Source organism: Arachis ipaensis, chromosome B06 (assembly GCF_000816755.2).
Source record: "Arachis ipaensis cultivar K30076 chromosome B06, Araip1.1, whole genome shotgun sequence".
Taxonomy (NCBI): domain Eukaryota; kingdom Viridiplantae; phylum Streptophyta; class Magnoliopsida; order Fabales; family Fabaceae; genus Arachis; species Arachis ipaensis.
Window position 1 is genome coordinate 115,172,378 of NC_029790.2, and position 14,275 is coordinate 115,186,652.

The window sequence follows — 14,275 nt, forward strand, 5'->3', positions numbered from 1 at the left end:
AAATTTAAATAATTAGTTAGTACAAATTTAGATATTATGCACATCATTAATTTGTTTTTAAATAAAACAAAAAAATTAAACATATACTTACATCATATATATAAAAGATATTTAAGTAATTTTATTCTAGTAAAGATTTAGCAGGTGCATACCTTAATCTCGACTTCCGTTCTCGTTTATTCTTGAAACAATAATGCTCTACATCCATACAAAAAATACATCCAAGTTATCCAATCATTTTTTGCTAGGCGCGCCTCCCCCATCCCCCACTCGTTTGTGATACACGCGCTACATATCAATGTAAACCTTATTTCCTGCAACCTAAATCTTCTGCTCAACGCAAACCTTCTGCTGCTCTCCTAGTTCTTCTCTGCTTGCGTTCTTCTTTATTGATTTGCATTGCATTCAATGTAATAAGCTTCGTCGTTCTTCTCTGCTCGCATCCATCTTCTTCGTTTTCTTCTTCGATCTGCTTACGTTGCATTTATCTTCTTTCCATTCTTCTTCGTTTTCTTCTTCGATCTGCACATAACATTTATCTTCTGAATCGAAACAATGAATGATTCAACTTCAAATCAGTTGAATGAGAGCGATTTGGATTATTCTTCTGAACAAATCAAGCGGACGAGGTTTGGATTATTTTTTAATCGAATTGAATAGAATGCAATTGCTGAATTGAATTAAATTGAATGGACGCAGGTGTTTAAATTGAATTGAATTGAATTGAATTGAATTGATAATCTCTAAATTGTAGACACAGGTATTTTAAATTTGATTTTATATAATGGATAATGTTCTGTTCATTTAGTACTATACAATTATATCACAATAATAACATGTTCAGTTCATTATGCAGACTAGGTGTGTTGTGGATGAACAATTTATCCCAAAGGTCGGAATGACTTTCAAGACACTAGAAGAAGCTGGAAAGTTCTACAAAAATTATTCCAAACTTGCCAGTTTTTCTACCGAAATAAGGAACACGACTCGGAAGGGAGACGAGATTAAGAATCAACTAATCATATGCAGCAGAGAAGGGAGGTGGAAATCCAAGATATCTCTAACTCTGAAGACAAATCCCTCAGCCGGCATAAGCTGTCCAGCCAGGATCTACATACACATATTAAAGGACGTCAGTCTCTGGATAATTTCTAAAGTTGTTCTGAATGATTCACACCCTTGCTGTCCAGACCGGGTAGAGATGCTCAAACAACACAGGGGGCTAAGCATGTTCGTGCGTCGTACCATCAAAACTAACGAGGAAGCCAGAATCAGACCGAGCAAAACTTACCAATCATTCGTAGCAGCAGCTGGTAGTCACCGAAAACTAAGTTTTATAGAAAAAGACATGAGGAATTACATAATAAGGGAAGTAGGGAATGTTTCCAAACAAGACGATGCCAAAGAATTCGGGAAGTACCTATTAAGAATGAAAGAGAAGGACCAAAATTTCTTTTTCGAGCTCAACCTCGAAGGCGATCACTCTATCAAAAATGCATTCTGGGTTGACGCAAGAAGCAGGGCTACATGCGAGTATTTCGGAGACATGGTTTTATTCGACACCACGTACAACACAAACAGGTATTCGGTTCACCGAAATTAAGTATTTACGTTCACCAAATCTACACATTTCGGTTCATAACTTTGTGAGAGTGTCCATTTATTCAGGTACAATCTAGTTTTTGGATCTTTTGTGAGCGTGAATCACCACGGCTAGCCGACACTTATCAGATGCGCCCCGATAAAAAACGAGGACATCCAATAATTCAAATGACTATTTGAGTGTTGGCTCCGTTGCATGGGAGGGAAGGCACCAAAAGGCATTTTCACCGACCAATGTGCATCGATGCAAAGGGCCATCGAGATGTGCATGCCAACAACAATTTACCGGTGGTGCATCTGGCACATCATGAAGAAGATTCCAAGCAAATTAAACAGCTGCAAGCAACACGAAGAAATCGAACAAGAGATGAGCTACGTCATTTGGAACTCGTTCACAAAAGAAGCATTCAACAGAAACTGGAACAATTTTGTCACAAAGTATGGCCTCGGAGGCAACAAGTGGCTCTCAGGTAACCGAGGTTTTAATTTGAATTATTTTCATATGGTTACTTTATGGGGTAAAACGTGCACAATTTTCGGTTTTACCTAGCTCATGTGTTCTGTTCATTATGCCGAGCCATACGAAGATCGGCATATATGGATTGCAATTTACCTGGATCACCACTTCTGGGTCGAGATGAGAAGCATGACGAATGGATTTTTGACGGTTTAGAATTTCACAAATGAAATCTCGTTGCAAGTATAGTTTCTAAACCAATCACTAATCCTTTCATACAAAAAGTTGTTTGTCACTAAAACAAACCCCTAAAATTTATAAACCGAAGTATTCAAACCTCGGGTCGTTCTCCCTAGGAATTGTAATGAAGTATCTTGTTATCGGTTGTGAGTTATATTTGGGGTTTTGATATGAAGCATGAAAGATAAATGGTAAGAAAGTCGAACCCTCACCGGAAGTGTTTGCACTCTAGTCGCTCGGTGTTTGGGGTTGATTCTCTCAATTCTCCCCTAATCATGCTTTCTAAGATTTATTTTTCTTCTAACAATCAACAATTATTCAATGCATGCATACATGTATCATGAGGTCTTTTCTTTAGGTTGTAATGGGGCTAGAGTCAAGGTAGGATCATATATGGCTAGTGGACTTAGGATTTGAATCTTTGATTAACTTAAACTTTCCCACCTAACCTATATAATGACCTATACAATTAAGTACTAATCTAACTACCCATTCCTCACTTTTTCACATACTCATGCATTTCCTTTTCATTTCACAACACTTATGCATTGATTCTTATTGAACTTTACTTTGGGGCATTTTGTCCCCTTTCTTGCTCTTCTTTTTTTTCTTTCTTTTTCTATATACATTTTTTTCTTTTCTTTTCTTTTTTTCTTTTTCACTTTTATTTCTTTTTCTTTTCATTTTTTTCTTTTTCTTTCAAACTATACACAAGAACATCAATGCATAAGGTCTATACATTTAATCAATACATGAGTATGTACCAATTCCCCAATATAAAAATACAAAACACAAACACCCTTTTATCCCAACCAATGTCCCAAAGTTTTCCCACTCTTGGATGACACTCACACTCACTAGCCTAAGCTAATCAAAGATCCAAATAAGGACTTTTATTGTTTTCCGCTTTAAGGCTTGTAATGTGCTAAATTAAGAACAAGTGGGTTAAGCGTAGGCTCAAAATCGGCTAACAAAGGAGAGTAAAAGGTAAGGCTATTTGGATAAGTGGGCTAATGAAATGATGGCCTCAATCCTATAAATGCATGAATACACCAAATAATGGACATAAAGAATCAAACAAATCAAAGATCACAATCATAGGAAGAGAATAATGCACACAAGAAGGAAAAATAAGTCGTTGTAAGATGTAACCACGCAATTAGGCACAAATCTCACTTGCTTATGTTCTTAGCTCAAAAACCATGTTCCAAAATACATTCTTTCAAGCAAGTTCAACAAAAAGTTTTCAAATTGGTAGGTTGCCCTAAAACGGTTTCTTGGAAAGAAAATCATCACCCTAACCAAGTAGTCCTAATAACAAAGAAGTGGTAAAAATATGTACAAATTCTAACTAACATGCAACCTATCATGCAATGCAATAGCTAATCTAATCAAAGAAAATAAAAAATTTGGTGTTGAAAAGGAAATTTCTACCCATGGAGATCGGTCAGACGACCTCCCCACACTTGAAGATGGCACCGTCCTCGGTGCATGCAAAGAAGAGCAAGGTGGACGGGTTGCTACAATTGATGAGCTTCTTCACAAGGTTGCGTGGAGGACTTATTTGGTGCCCCATTTAAAAGTTTTTCCTTTCTCCCTTCTTGGTGGCCAACCTAAAAGGAAAGAAAAAGAAAGAAAATTAAGCCTATAACAAAGATATCAAGGTAATTAGAACATAGGCGGGGCTAATGCCAAATAAGAGTATGATTTCCTACTACATGTTAGCTAAGCATGTGAGTGAGAAAACAATATAAGCTAAGGCATATCATTAAGCTCGATGCAAGAGTAAAGTTACGCGTGGATGGTCGAAAATGCTGGAAGTGCGCGTACGCGCCATGTACGTGTACGCGTGAATGGTGCTCTATTTTTCAATTTTTTTTTGTTTTTGCACCAATCTCAGCATTCTAAACCTCCAAGCATCTACCAAAACACCCTAAAACCTTATTTAACATACTAAACTACCAATTAAACTCAACTATCTAAACAAAACATGAAATTAAACTAATTCTATCAATATGTACAAAAGAGAAAATGAAAGGATTTTACCATGGTGGGTTGTCTCCCACCTAGCACTTTTGTTTATTGTCCTTAAGTTGGACTTATGGGGAGCTCCTCATCAAGGTGGCTTGTGTTTGTATTCATCTTGGAACTCCTACCAATGCTTGGTTCTCCATTGTGCCCCAAGATTCTTCATGGATTGAGCCAAGTCTTGATGGAGTTCTTCACAAGCTTGGGGCTTCCAAAGTTGATCCTCTTCTTGTAATCCGGGATCCCACACTTTGTTTTCATACCCGTCTTGAGGTTGATCATCATTATTAGTCCAACCGGGTGGTGAGTAAGGTGAATTCTCTATATAGTGGCCAACAATCCTCCTAGACCCATCTATTTGAGCACTACTCCAACCTTTATATCTCATGTTTGATGCATCAACCATAATGAGCCTTGATTTGCAACGCCAACCACAAAACCTTTTTCGTTTACGCTTCATCCCACAAAGCTCCCTAAGTTGGCCATCCGTTTCAAGCAAACCATATTCAAGTGGGATAATAAAGCTAATAGAAATAAATTTCACCCACTCAAATGAAGGAGTAGATGGCAATCTAGGCAAAGACAACTCCAAGAGTTTTGATAAAGCGTATTCAATTCCCATCCTCCTTTTTCTAAGGATTTCCACCTCTTCACAAGACTTCTCAATTATAATCCTTTGTTCAACAATTTTATATAAACCTTTTCTCCTACTCAAGTCATAAATGGGAGGGTGAGAAAAATTTACCTCCACATTGCTTTCCGTCTTGTTGGGAGAAGGTTCTTCATGCTCAAAGGATTTTTCACCACTAAGGTTTGATGCTTGATCTTCATCACCAAGGGAACTCACTTCTTGCTCTATCCCATCCAAATCTTCATATGGAATATGTCTTGGAAGGTGTGCACTTTCCTTCCTAGCATCAATTTCAATCATCTTGGAGGGATTTTCTTCAATTCTAGATTCCCATGGAGGCTCCGCATCTCCTAAGTCTTCAACCAATTCTTCCCTTTCTTCAATAATCATAGCTTCCTCCAATTGTTCCAATACAAAGCAACTTCCCTCATTCTCCACCAATCTCTCTTTTATGTTATGCTCGTCATTTGATTCCCCACATGTAGCCATGGGAGTTCCTTGAGAGTTCAAGCATTGGAATGCTTCCTTGAGACGATCTCTTGACTCTTGTTCCTCTTGGATAATATGATTAGGATCATGTGGCTCTTGGATCAATGGATATGGGTAGTCTTCCATGGGAGGTTGTGGTGGAAAGTAGTATTCATCTTGTGGTTGGAAATTTTCATATATTGGAGGTGGTTCATCTTGGTAATAACATGGAGGGGTGGCTCTTGGAAGTGGTGATGTTGAGATGGTGGTGGCTCTATATGTGGTTGCTTTAAGTGAACTAGGTGGCAGCAACGGCGCGTGCGCGTACTTTGCGCGTGCGCGCCACCATACGTGTAGCAACTATGGCAAATCTTATATCGTTTCGAAGCCCCGGATGTTAGCTTTCCAACCCAACTGAAACCGCATCATTTAGACCTCTGTAGCTCAAGTTATGGCTAATTAAGTGCGAAGAGGTCGGCTTGACAGCTTTCCGGTTCTTCCATTTCTTCATGAGTTCTCCAACTTTTCATGCTTTCTTTCTTCATTCCCTTGATCCAATCTTTGCCTCCTAAACCTTAAATCACTTAACAAACATATCAAGGCATCTAATAGAATCAAGGTGAATTAAATTTAGCTATTTTGAGTCCTAAAAAGCATGTTTTCACATTCAAGCACAATTAAAGGAGAATATACAAAAGCATGCTATTTCATTGAATAAATGTGGGTAAAAGGTGATAAAATCCCCTAAATTCAATACAAGATAAACCCTACAAATGGGGTTTGTCAAAGCACACAAAGGAGCGAGAGCATGCATGCATTTTTCAACAAGTTCATCACACACAGCAGCTCCTTGAGTCAATTCGTGAAGCAATACGACAATTGCCTAGCAAGCAAAGATTAAAGAGAGAGAGAATTTGACACTGCAGATTTTCACACTGTGATACCGTGCGCAACAAAATCAGCAATAGAGGCTCAGTTTTAGCACCTGTATACCCACGAGAAGTTCAAAGAAGTTCAAGGACAATTCAAAGGAAAGGTGAACTGCATCACAAGATCAATGCATTCCACCCTAGGTTTCACAACATACGAAGTCGTAGAGCAGGGTTCTAACTCCACATTCAACAAGTTTTTCATCACCTACGATGCAGTATCACGAGAGGTAAACTGCCAGTGCCTGCTGTTCGAGTCAAGGGGCATATTGTGCCACCATTCCCTGAGCGTCTTAAGCTTCGAGCAAGTAGATAACATGGCACCGAAATACATAGAGGAACGCTGGAGCATGAACATAAAGAGGAGGCACACACATCAAGAGCAGCTAAGACAAGCCTCTACTAGAGTCGAGAAGCAAGAGTTTCGACGATTTGGTGTTTTGGTCGCACAATATATACGAATTTGCTTCAGAGTCCGAGGAGCTGACCGAAATTCTACATCGGGCGTTTGACAATGTCATGGCTGAGATGCAAGAATATCAAGTGAGAAGCAAAGGAAAAAGTTCATTATCCCATGAAGAAGTGATGTTGAGCGACGTGAACGACCTTCAAATCCCGCCACGTGTCAGAACAAGAGGCCGGCCCAAGAACAGATTGGGATCAAACCTGGAAGAAAAGATCTCAAACGCCACAAAGAAAAAGAAAAAGCTAGCTCCAAGCGAGGTAACATTGATTTGCTTTCGATTAGGCAAACATTCATTTGTACATTTTGCTAATATACGATTTATCTTCTCTTTTGCAATTGAACCTTTTAGATGTCGGATCAACGATTCAGTCAAGCTCCAGCCTTTACAATGCACCGGATATGAATTATCCCAGAGAAGATTATAGGAGTTTCAGTTTTTGTTAACACAACTTTCCATTCATGTATGAGCAAATTTCAGTTCACTAAAGTTATAGGAGAGTTAATTTTTTACTGGTGTTAGTCTTTATTGAATAGTCACTTTTTTGTTTATTGAATAGTCAATTTATTCTATTATGTCAAAGAGTTCAGGTGTTTTTGAAATTGAATACTGATAACAACATTTTTTTTAAAATTATCTCTCTGCTATATTGATATATGCACTTTTTCAGTTTACCTAGTGTATTAATTTCGGTTCATTTGTGTTTTTGGAGCTCTTAATGTTTGATAAATACCCTGATTCCTTTCACTGTGAACCTGGAACAAAACAGTAGCCAGACAGTTTCAACAAATATATGCATTAACTTTAAATTTCTAATAACATTTACATTAATATTCACATATATACATTGAAAGAAGCAGTGTTTGCTTTTTAAAACAAGTTAAACAAAATAGTATTAATTACAACCAGTCAAATAAAGTATATCCTATTTACTATCTATATCTCCATATGTGAATTTATAATAAGGGCTGGAGAGGACAGCAGATGGCTTTGGGAGTCTTATTTCTTCAGATGTCCGAATCACTTGGTCTCTAATTTTGTTCAGTTTGTGCAACAGAATATTTGGACCATATTCGAGCCTGAAGGGATCAATCTTTTCCTAAATTTCAATTGAAAGGAATTAGTTACATAATAAATGAACCCAACTGAAATAAGAAATGAAAGAATTTCATTAATTTAGGAACTACTTACTTGTTTCCAACTTTTATATTGATACCTCTTCCCTTTTTTGATCTTTCGAAGATTAATTATTTTAAGCATTTCATGACGTATATTGCACAATCATAGCTAAGCAAGAATTAAGTAAAATATAATTAATAGTATACAACATAAAACATATTAAAAATAGCACTATAGCAGAGAAAGATTTTTACCTTGTACGTTGACCATTCAGCCCGATATACTCTGCTTCTTCTCCCTCTCTGTCCTCTATTAAGGGTTTTGCCCCAGTGTAAATCCTCATCTGGGAGATTATTAATCCCTGAAAGGGATACAAAAAAGTGAATGAAAATCATCAACTACAATGAACCGAACTCTGTTCATGTTCTGAATAAAACGTGATAAGCATTTTGTGCATGCAAAAGAACCCAAGTGAACACATAAGGATAAAGTGAATGTAAATCAGCAACAACAATGAACCGAACTCTGTTCATGTTCTGAATAAAACGTGATAAACATTCAATTAGCAAGGAAAATATTTGTGCATGCAAAAGAACTCAACTGAACACTTAAGGATGAACTGAATGTAAATCACTAACTCTAATGAACCGAATTCCGCTCATATTTGAATAATTTACAAGAAAATATGTATGATTTAAATAACTTACAACAAATTTGTTCAGTTTAATTCTCAAGTCAGGTATTTCATATTTCTTCTTGTTCACAGGGTCAAGTACATAGAATGCCTTTTCTGGACATCGGCAATCCACAACCACCAGTGTCCTCCATTGCAAATTGGCACAAACAGCTGAAGTTTGGGAAAATGATAGAATATTTCAATCCAAACAATAGCAAACGAGAGAATTATGAAAGAATTTTTAGAAATCACAACTTACAAATGGATGCGATGCGAGTTTTCTTTTGTCAAGAAAACGGCAGTAGTGGGCATACTGATCGACATCTATCCGGTAGGTCTTGTTGGTCTTTGGATCAATGTGATTCTCGCCATAGTTTTTCAACATAAACATCTGCAAAATGAATCTCAGTCAAATCACAAATGAACCGAATTATTTTTCAGAACCAGTAAATTACTTAGGGAATAAAAAATTTGGCTTACCACAATATCCGTCGGCACACAGTATATTTCTTCCTGAAATCGGGGATATTTTATGTCGTTGAGAATCATGCAATGTGCATTGACCACCTATAAGAAGAAAATTTATGAAATATACGGTATAAGAGTATTTAGAAAAATCATTAATGTTAACGTAATAGGCAAAGAATTTACTGTGCTTTCCACATGTTGTTCGGGCATTAAAGACAAGAAATGATGTCTAAGCCCCTCGAAATTCGCTTCATGGTTCAAGACGAATATGGCATCATATTCGTTGGTACTATCTTTGGTTTCTTTCACATGTGTTATCCAATGATAACACTTTTCCATCAACTCCTCCATGATTTCTTTCTCTTTCTCCGGAGTTTTATACACTTCAGCGGCTGTGAAGCTCGACTCAGCACTTGTTGCATCAGCAAATTTTAATGCCACCGCCACCCCAGCATCTATCACCGCCTCTGCCAGGATTTCAAACTGTGTCACCATCGGCTGAGAGGCCGGGGAAGTTAGTTGAGATGTAGGAGGACTTATGCCAAGGTCGAATGAAGGTGCATCATGTTCCCAAAAAGAAGAATGAGCAGCACTGCAAGACGACATAATAAAGCTTTAGGCAATAATGTAAAAGCAATATCATATAACACAAAAGCTAATAAAAAATGATATTAATTAAAACTTACACATTTAACGGAGGTTTTAGCTTTGTCTTTCTCGGTGAAGATCCCTCGCTAGCCTGCTTTTTGGGTTCTGGAGGGCAGCTGTAACAAATAGAAGAGAGTAATTGATTTTTGGATTCAACTGAACCACAATTAAACCATGTAATGAACCGAAATTATCCAGATTTGAACAAACAAAAAACTTACAAATCAGGCTGTGCTTCTTCTTCCAATTGCCATGCCACTGGAGCTTCTTAGCACGATTGCTGTTGTTCTTCAAGAGGGCTGCTGCATTAAACAGAAAAGAGTTCAATAACGACCTGGAATTATTATACTGTACCATTAAAACTAAGAAAAAGAATTCTAATTACAACTTAAAGGAACGATGAAAAAGCAATATCATATAACATGAAAGATTATAAAAATGATATTAATTAAAACTTACACATTCAACGGTGGTTCTGGCTCCGTCTCTGTCGGGGAAGATTCCTCGCCGGCCTGATTTTTGGGTTCCGGAGGGCAGCTGTGACAAACAGAAGAGAGTCCAATATAAGAACACATGGAATTGATTTCTAGATTTAAATGATCCACAAGTAAAGCAAATAATGAACCGAAACTACCCAGTTTTGAACAAGTAGTAAAACTTACACATCGAAAGGTGCTTCTTGTTTCGATTGCCTTGTCGGTGCTTCTCCGCATGGCCGCTGTTGCGGTTCTAGAGGGCTGCTGCATTAAACAGAAAACAGTTCAATAATGACCCCAAATTATTATCCCATACCATTAAAACTAATAAAAAAAATTTTATGTGCAACTTACTCATTAACAGAAGTTTTTTGTGTTTGACTTTTGGAAGGGACATAGGTAAAGTGATCTTTTATTAGCTCTTCCTTAAGAGAACTCGGAAGAGACATCGCAATAGGAAATCTAAGGAATGTAAACAAGGAAGAAGTCAATGTTGAATTACCGAAATCTGCTCATTGAAAAACTCACATATCCAGAGGTTGAGAACGAGTTTCTTCTCGAACCTCAATGATTTATAGTTCAGGATCAGGTGTAGTGCTACTGACATTTAAACACCAATTCCACGTGATTAATTAAACAAAAATTATTACCTAAATCTAAAAGACCAACATAAGTATTTTCAACTTACACAGGTGGAGTTTGTAAACTCTATTTTTAATGAATTTTCTTTCTTCTAAAAACTTTTACTGGGATGTTCGGTGTATTTTTCCTAATAAAAAAGATATCAAATTAAAATCAGCAACCAAGATTAAAAGTAGATGTCTAGAAACACCTGAAATTTATTTTTGGAATCCAATCAACCGAATTTAAAGCCTGCAATGAACGAATTTACCTGGTATTGGCCGGGGCATTTATAGACGGTGTGGAGCTTGTCGAGTCTGTAAGAGAGGTTCGCTACCTAGATTTACAGTTGGCAGTCTAAGAAAAATAAATAAATATTACTCAGTGAATTCAGAGGAATTAGAAGAGGTTTTAGGAAAAGTTAGCAAACAAAGAAAAAGAACTCGATATAAGAAACCTAATCTTACGTCTCGAATAAATCATTTTGCGCCTCTGTCGAGTCAAAGCGATCCGGAGCAATGTTTGTTGTGTGAGATCCATCATTTCTTCTCTCTGCTCTCTTTTCTTTTAACAGCTACAACACCTCTCTTCTTCTTTCGGCAGCGCTGAGCCTTACTCGTTCACTTTTGAAAATTCATAAAATAAGTATTAATAAAGCTAAAATAAAAGTATCAATTAACCCAAGATATGATTTCAGAAACTTACTCCCTTTCAGATTCAGTTTTGCTTTCTCAATCTGTCAAAACAAGCTTGCTTGATTTGCTTTGTTTTTTTGCACCCATTTCCAGTTGTTTTCTTTTCACTATCGGAGTTTTTTCTATTTTTTTTCTCTGCAACACATACAAACACATCGAATTTATACCAGAGAGAAATATCACAGTTGTAATTTACTTAACAAGCATACACAAACAATTTTCAGTCAAGAAAAGCCAAACTAAACCAGATGAACATTATACAATCACAAAAATGAACCGAAAATTATCAATTCCCAAACTTACTGTTTTTTAGATTCACTTGTGCTCTCCGAATCTGTTGGCACATGCTTCCTTTTTTTGTTTTCTTTTTTAACCACCTTCTGTGGTTGTTTTCTTTTCTTTGTCCTTATTTTTTCAATTTCTTCTTCTTCTCTGAAATACATAAGAAAAAGCGCATAAGAACAATTTTAACCAAATACAAGCAAAACAAAACCAAATGAACATCAAACTTTCTAGTTCTTGGATTCACTTGTGCTTTCTGAATCCGTGGGACTGCTTTTAGATTCACATGTTGTTTTTGAATCCGTCGGAGCAATCTTTTGTTTTTTCACCAGCCTCTGTTGTCTTGTTCTTTTGGCTGGTGGTGTTTTCACAGATTCAGATTCGGATTCAGATTCGGAAAAGCTGTCTTCTTCCGAAGAAGAATCCAAAACAATAACCTTCTTTTTTTTCCTTTCTTCCGCTTTCCCTTCTTTTCCTCCTTCAGAAAAATTATTTTCTTTTCTACATTCTTTTCTTTTGTGTTTTCCTCCCTTAATTGTGCTCTATACAGAAGTCTCTAAAACACAAGCTTATTTAGTTAGCAGAGTATTTTAGAAGCATCTGAACTAAAATTTCAGGGAAAATTTTTGTTTAATTTACCATTGTATCAGTTGCTTCCTGAGAAATCCGGTCGAGCATCATCTTCCGTGTCCAATGAGCCACCTACAGTGGCCCGGGAGCATCAGCTGCATCCAAGCGAGGGAACTTGGATTCATGGACATAAATCAGCATCAAAACAAACACATAGTCGTCAACGGACTATTTCTTCCCCTTTCTCCTATTTTCAATCCCCTTCCTCAAGAAGTTCAGGACATGATTTGCCCAATCCCAATGTCGGATGTTGTCCACACGAAGGGAAGGCGACTTATGGATCGGGGAGGCCGTGCTTATCGTCGTTGGTAGCAAGAAGCATTTCTGGACGAAGATGACAAAAGTCCTCCGGAATTTTTGCCGATTTTCCTCCCCTTCAACACTCATATCGAGGACAGATTTTGTCAAAGATGCCAATGTAACACATTTGAAGCCGTCAATTGTCTGCTTGTCTGCCTCATTCAGACTGCCATACTCAACTTTTTCAGGAAAAAGATCCCCTACAATATTTTAACCAGTCAAATAGGCTCAGTTTTACTTTCTGTACACAAATGAACAGAAAATAAAGCAAGCAATAAATCAAAATAAGCGCAAGGTGGAAAGTGTATTACCGCCGTGATTTATGCCCAGCATAACTACTACCTTGTCAGGTGTTATGTATATTTTCCTATGGAGAGTGTTCAGGCATCTATTATAGTCATCATAGCAATCAATCAATTCTCTCAAGAGGATGTAAGAGACGTTCATTTTTGGGACGTGTGCCTGCGCACCAAATCCCATTTCTTCAATAATATCTTTCTTTTCCTGACTCATTGCCTTGAACACCGTTGCTATTGCCTTTGTCTGACATCTGCAATCGTGAGTTTTCTGCAAGGTTTCGAAACAGAATGTCATGATATATTTATAATACAAAATATAGTTTATTCGAATGAAAGGCGATAAATATATTTAATGTGTACATATGCTTACGTTATAACGTGGCTTTTCCTTCTTTGTTACTATTGTCTTCTTCATTTTTGCTGTAAGGACAAAAAAATTTGGTCAATACTTCACTCAATACACCGACAAGCACAAGTATGCATATTTTAATCAAGTGAATCAAAATGGCCAAATTCACTGAACCGAACACCGTTGAGTTTTGAATAAAATGTGATAAATATTCAAACAGCTAGAAAAGCATTTCTACATGTGAAAGAACCTAACTGAACACACTAACAATCAAGTGAATCAAAATTAGCAACTCCACTGAATTGAACACCATTCATGTTTTGAATAAAATGTGATAAACATTCAATCAGCAAGAAATCATTTCTGCATGCAAAAGGACCCAACTGAAGATACTAACAATCAAGTGAATGAAAATGACCAATTCCACTGAACTGAACACCATTCATGTTTTGAAAAAAATGTGATAAACATTCAATCATCAAGAAAAAAATATTTCTGCATGCAAAAGGACTCAACTGAACACACTAGCAATCAAGTGAATGAAAATGGTCAACTCTACTGAACTGAACACCATTTACGTTTTGAATAAAATTCGATAAACATTTAATCAGCAAGAAAAATATTTCTGCATGCAAAAGGACCCAACTGAAGACACAACAATCAAGTGAATGAAAAAGACCAACTCCACTGAATCGAACACCATTCATCTTCTGAATAAGACTTAATAAACATTCAATCATCAAGAAAAATATTTCTAAATACAAAAGAACTTAACTGAATACTTAACAATCAAATGAATGAAAATGACCAACTTTACTGAACTAAACATCATTTATGACGATCCATACTCTTGAAAAAGAAAAGATTATAATTTATGCCACACAAAACACAAA